The sequence below is a fragment of the Somniosus microcephalus genome, unplaced genomic scaffold (genome assembly GCF_052327205.1).
Source record: "Somniosus microcephalus isolate GS21.2 unplaced genomic scaffold, FLI_Smic_1.0 unresolved_chr8, whole genome shotgun sequence".
Lineage (NCBI taxonomy): Eukaryota > Metazoa > Chordata > Chondrichthyes > Squaliformes > Somniosidae > Somniosus > Somniosus microcephalus.
The window spans coordinates 26,598,293-26,605,123 of record NW_028225186.1 but is presented as its reverse complement, the minus strand read 5'-3'; positions in this window follow the sequence as shown (position 1 = coordinate 26,605,123).

Sequence of the window (6,831 nt, the reverse complement as noted above, 5' to 3'; positions counted from 1 at the left end):
TTACTGAGGTTGTAACTAGCTGGGTAGATAAGTTGGAATGAGTGGATGTATTTTATTAGTATTTTCAAAAAGAATCGATAAGGTGCCACACAAGAGGATAATACACAAAATTAGGTCTCATGCTATTGGGAGTAATATATTAACATGGATTAAGATTTGGTTAACGGACAGAAACAGTGTGTAGGAATGAACAGTTCATTTTCAGTTGCCAGGCTGTAACTTGTTGGGTAACGCAAGGATCATTACTTGGACCTCAACTACTCACAATCTATATGAATGAATTAGATGAGGGAACCCACTGTAATATTACCAAGTTTGCTGGCAATACAAAGCTAGATGGGAAAGTAAGTAGTGAGGAAGATGCAAAGCGGCTGCACAGGGAGGTAGAAAGTTTAAGTGAATGGGAGGGAACATTGCAGCTGGAATATAAGCTGGATAAATAAAAAGTTATCCAATGTGGCAGGAAAATAGAACAACTGAATATTTTTATAACGGAGAGATATTGGGAGATGTTGGAATTCGAGGGACATGTCTGTCCTTGTACACAAATCAAATAACCTTAAAATGTATTTACCGCAAGCAATTGGGAAACAAATGGCAAGTTAAGCTTTTTTGCAGAAGGATTGGAGTATAAGAGTAAAGAATTAAATCTGCAATTAAATATGGCCTTGGTGAGATCACACCTGGATTACTTTGTATCGTTTTCGCCTCTTAACTTAAGGAACGATATAATTTCCTTACAGGGAGTGCAACAAAGGTTCATTAGACTGATTCCTGAGATGACGGGAGATTGTCCTATGTGCAGAGATGTGTAGACTAGGTCTATGTTCACGATAATTTAAAGAATGAGTGGTGATCTAATAGAAAGGTATAACATTCTTGACGAGCTTGACAGGATAGATACTGAGATGATGCTTCTCCAGGCTGGGGAGTCTAGAACTAAGGGTCAAATAATAAGTGGCCAGCCATTTAGCACTAAAATGAGTATCGTCACTTAAACGGGTGGGAATCATCGGAGTTCTCTATTCCAGACGGCTGTGGAAGCTCAGTCGTTGAGGATATTCAAGACAGAGATCGTCAGATTTTTGGATGTTAAAGGAATCAAGAGCTATGTGGATAGAGCGGGAAGGTGGAGTTGAGGTAGAAGATCAGCCATGACCTTAGGGAAGGTGGAGCAAGTTCGAAGGACAGAATGGCCAGTCCTGCACCTATTTCTTATTTCTTTTAACAGGAATATAACGACTAGTTTTTCTTAAAATATATTATCCATAAATATATTTTAATAAATTAGGAGCTCACAGTTCTAAACTTCTGGTTATAAATACTGAAATATGTTTTTCCAGATATTTGAAGAGAGTCAGGGAATTTGTAACCTGTGGATTCAGAGGGCGAAAAACTGCACGACGTTGGATCATCTCGGATGGCACTGATTATATAGAACATGTGGTCTTTGATATTTCCCAGTATTCTGTCTGGGACAGGTTGGAAATCAAAAGGCACCACTTTGAACCGGATCTATGAACAGAGGAACAGAGGATGGAATTTGTGATGGAATATCAGTCTAATGCTGGGAAATGTGCCGTTAGTGTCCATGTTTAACTAACTTAAAGATTTATTTGACTATATAATTCAACCCATTCTTCAGCTCCTCACTGAATTCAGTCTGGGTCACTCCATAAATGCACGTTTTTGTGCAGCAACTCCAAAGCAGGAGCATGGAGCTGGTTTTATCTGCGATAAACATTGGATCATTGAAACCTGGTGAATAAAAATGGTTTGTAAGAAAACTATCATATACGTCAGACATAGAAGAATGAAACTTCCGGATATAGCAAAGAGTAAGATGATTGGTTTTCTTCGCGTCTCCGAATCATTTTGATTCGCATCATTCTTGCTGCCCCTCAGGCTCTTGTGGACCCTAATTGCTGCCAAAATGTGTCCTACGGTCACAACATTTAGCAGCACTATGGAAGATATTGGGAGCAGTGGGGTGAAAGAGCGGTGAATCCATTTAAATGCGGCCCAGGCAGCTACAGTATAATAATCCAGTTTTACAAGACAGAAGCAGGGAAGGTTGTTAATTGTAATGCGGGGTTCCATTACAAAGTATCAGGGGATGTTTTTCAAACAGTACAGCAGACACACAGTTCCTGTAACCGGTGCTGCAGTTTTCTCAGTGCATTATTCACTTCTCAGCTTCTGGTAACAAATGGTTTCTAAACGATCAAAATTGAAAGTGACTATTAACCAGACAAACATGCCTGTGGCAGCATGATTAGGGCATTTTGAAAAGAGCGCACGGGGTGATGAATAGGAAGCTAGTTTGGAAATAATAATATTTAATCCAATAGAGTATCCCTTCAGTGATGACGACCAGTAGAACCGCCGCGGCCATGACCACCAGGTATCGAGTGATACATTTAGAGACATCACATTTTCCTCACCACAGTAAAAAAATCGTCAACACGTTAGCTGTAAAGGAGAATCAAACAAAAACAGGGGACCAATCAGCCAGTTACAGTGAAATAATTAGCGCTAAAAATTTATTGATCACTGGTTAGACCTCAGCTGGAGGATTGTGTCCAATTATTGGCACCACACTTTAGGAAAAATATCAAGGCCTTGCAGAACGTGCATGCGAGATTTACAACAATTATAGCAGGGTTGAGGGTCTTCAGTAATGTGTAAATAGTAGAGCAACAGGTGCTATTCAAAAATAGCTTCAGTGGACGGTCTATATTCCAGGCTAGGAGTTGATGATAAGTTACTGGTGAAACGATTTGCTGTCAAATATCATGTTAAAAGGGGACATGCGATGTTTGAACTCGATCTAATAGCAGCAGTTTCTTTCTAAAAACCACCGGTTGATCATTTCCCAGGGGCAACCGCCTTCCTTTGGTTGGAAAAACAAGTCTTCTCATGGAAACTTCAACAGTCCAACACCATGTGGGGAAGCTCCAACAATGTCCAGAAAGGGGGAGATGGTGAGCTGTGCGCGGCACTAATCAATTGTACTTGTTCTATGATCCTACGTAGAAATGTACTTCCAAAGCAGACCATAGAGCAAGGTCACAATCGTGACCTTGATTCAGTCATCTAGGATAACGCAGGAAATTCCGGCGGGCGGACGGCTAGATGGGCGGGCAGATGGACAGGTGTGTGGACAGGCGGGAGTTGCATGAGTGGGTTGGCGGATGCACAGACGGACTGATGGGCGGGCGCCGGGCGGGCGGTTGGACAGATGGATGGTGCTGCTAGCTAGTGACATCCACTATTTTGTGTCAGCGGCGATAAACGCAAATGTAAACAGATACTATTCCCATATGTTGCCAATATTTTGCAATTACCACAATCTGTCAGTAATTAAATTAGCTAAATTAGTCAGCATTATAAAAATGCTAAAATCAAGTTACCACTGTCAATATTCATCAAGCCACTAATTAGAACATAAGAACATAAGAAGTAGGAGCAGGAATAGGCTGCCTAGCCCCTCGAGCCTGCTCTGCCATTCAGTAAGGTCATGTCTGATCTTGGGCTCAAAGCCACTTCCCTGCTGGCTCCACATAACCCGTCACTCCTGCAACTTGCAAAACTCTGTCTATCTATAGCTTAAATTAATTTAATGACCCAACCTCCACGGCTCTCTGGGGCAGAGAATATCACAGATTGACGAACCTCTGACAGAAGAACTTCCTCCTCATCTCAGTTTTAAAAGGGCGACCCTTTATTCTGAAACTATGCCCCCGAGTTCTAGACTTTCCCACGAGGGGACAAAATCCTCTCTGCATCTACCTTGTTGAGCTCCTCAGTATCTTAAATGTTTCAATAAGATCACCTCTCATTCTTCTAAATTCCAATGGTTATAAGCCCAACCTGCTTAACATTTCCTCGTAAGTCAACCCCCTTATCTCTAGAATTAACCTAGAAAATCGTCTCTGAACTGCCTCCAATGCAAGTATGTCCTTCCTTAAATAAGGGGACCAAAACGTTACAAAGTAGGTAATGTGTGGTCTCACCAATACCCTGGACAGATGTAGCAGGACTTCGCTGCTTTTATACTCCAACCCCCTTGCAATAAAGGCCAACATTCCATTAGCCTTTTTGATTAAGTGCTAACTAATTCACGAAGTCGAGTAGTGTTTCAATGATTTATGACTGATATTCCCAGCATTATTAAACCAAGCCACAGTTTAAATAGTTGTGACACTTCAGTAAAATGTATCTTATTATAAAACGATTACAGTCAAATGCATTTCTTTCTCATTTCAAGTGTTATACGATGGTGCGAGATTAACAATCAATTTACCTCACTCACGTAATCTAACCACCAATATTGTCAGATACATCTTATTATATCATTACTACTATGCTTTAATGTTTATATTATAGATCTCTCCATCCCTTCACTCTCAGGGATCACTGACCATACAGTGTCTCGAATATTCACGTTGTAATATGCAAACTGACTGCAAACTGATAATCATGGAATGTTGCGGCCATAGACCATAACCATACTTGCTCATGAAGCAGAACTTTAATTGCTTTCAGGAGCTACTTGATAATACAAAATAGTTAACAGGAGTGTCTATAGATTTAATCTATATGCAATTCCAGTAGGTGTTCGAGTAAATTCCTCATAAGAGAATGTTAGTTAAAGCTGAAGCTCACACTATTTTAGGCAAATTATTGACCTGATTAGAAAACTGGCTAAGTGGCAGGAGACAGAGAGTAGTGTAATGGGCATGTAATCTAACAGGCAGGATGTGACTAGTGGTGTCCTACAGGATCTGTGTTGGGGACTCATCTACTCAGATTATTTATTTACAACTGGAATAATGTATAGCGAGCCACATATCAAATTTGCTGATTTCACAAAAAATGGCAACATTGTAGAGAGAACTGTAAAATTACATAGAGTTTATAATAGATTAAGTGAATGTGCAAAACCGTGGCAAATGGATTTCAATATAAGTAACTGTGAGATAATTCATTTGGAACTAAAGAGGATAGATCAGAGTACTTACTAACTGGTGAGAAACTAGAAAGCGTGGAGCTCCAATGGTATTTGGGGCCCTTGCACATAATCATTCAAATACCATGGGCATATATAGAGATTAATCAAAAAGGATAATGGAAGTCTGGCCTTTATATCTGGAGGACTAGAATGCAAGGGGTAGACTTTATGCTCCAGCTATACTATGCCCCAGTTAGACCACACCTGCAGTTTTGAGTTAGGTTTTGGGCACCACACCTTTGAAAAGATATATTGACCTTGGAGGGAGTGCACCATAGATTATCCAGAAAGACACCTGGACTCCACCGTTAAGCTGCATTGAGAGTATACATAAACTTTGCTTGTCCTCCCTGGAATTTACAAGGTTCAGCAGTTATTTGATTGCAGTTTACAATGTGTTAAGGGGAACGGATAGAGTAGATAGAGATAGACTAGTTCCGATGGTTGGTATTCTATGAATAATGGACGTAGACAAAAATATAGACTGTTCTTTCGGCTTCCTACTTAGGCATTATTTCTACACGCAGATTGTGGTAGAAGTTTGTGTAGTGTCCGTGTGTTGATAGGAGTTGGTTCATAGGTATTTACTAAGCAAAGTCTGGGGGGTGTTCTAACGGATATACACAATACACAGGGTTATATAGCCCGAGTGGCAATCACCGGCACCACAGCACACATGGGGCTCTTAAAGGCACATACACTACAATTCCTCCCCTTTTAGCTAACCAGTGCATCATATTTTAAGTAATTATTAATTATATGTTATAAGCAAAATAATATACATTGCTGTAGTTAATTAATTATAAGTCAGTCTCTCAGGAGGCTTCCTGACTCGTTCCGGATAATGCCTCGGGGGTGTAGTAGTTTCTGGTGGTGTAGTAGGTTCTTCTGGCAAGGCTGATTCGGCTTGAATGCCAGTGTCGGGTTCATCGGGTTCCAGTGTCACCGGATCGGAGGTAGATATGGGTATCTCTACTTCATCATTAGATGTATAGAGTTGTGGTGTAGGCTGTCCCTTTTCGGATGACTTTACGATTTGGTCAGCTTGGCGCCTTATTATGCGTTCTCCGATGTCCATGGTATGCGTCAGTGGTCCTAGTCGTGTGCAGATAGTTCCAGGCTGCCATTTCTTGGTACGGTAGTCCCGGGCCAAAACTTGTTGACCTATCTGGAAGGTTCTAGTTGGCCTTTCATTCATGCATTGAAACTGCCGGTTCTCCACGTCCCTTCTGATGTTGGGCTTGACCAAATCCAGCCGGCATCTTAGGTTTCTAGTGAAGAACATCATGGCGGGAATTTGGTTGGTAACCATATGTGTTGCATTCCTGTATGCGAATAAGAAGTTATCCACCTTGTGCTGAAGTTTAATGTCTTCATTACCCATGGTCTTTATGGCTTTCTTGAAGGTCTGGACAAACCTTTCAGCCAATCCATTGGTGGCGGGATGGTATGGGGTGGACGTGTAGTGCTTAACCCCATTGATTTTTAAGAGCTTTCTGAATTCTTCGGACACATATTGCGGTCCATTATCAGAACATATCTGTTCCGGCAGCCCATTCCTGGCAAATATGGTCCTTAATATTCTGATGGTTTTTTCCGTGGTGGTGAAGGACATCTTTATTACCTCTGGCCACTTGGAGTGTGCATCAACCGCGATTAAGAACATTGAGTCCATAAATGGACCAGCAAAGTCGATGTGTACCCTTTGCCAGGGAGATGACGGCCACTCCCATGGATGTAGAGGGGCTTGTGGTGGAGCGTTTTGACCTTCTGGCATCCTAAGCAGCTCTTGGTCATTTCTTCGATGTCTCCATCGA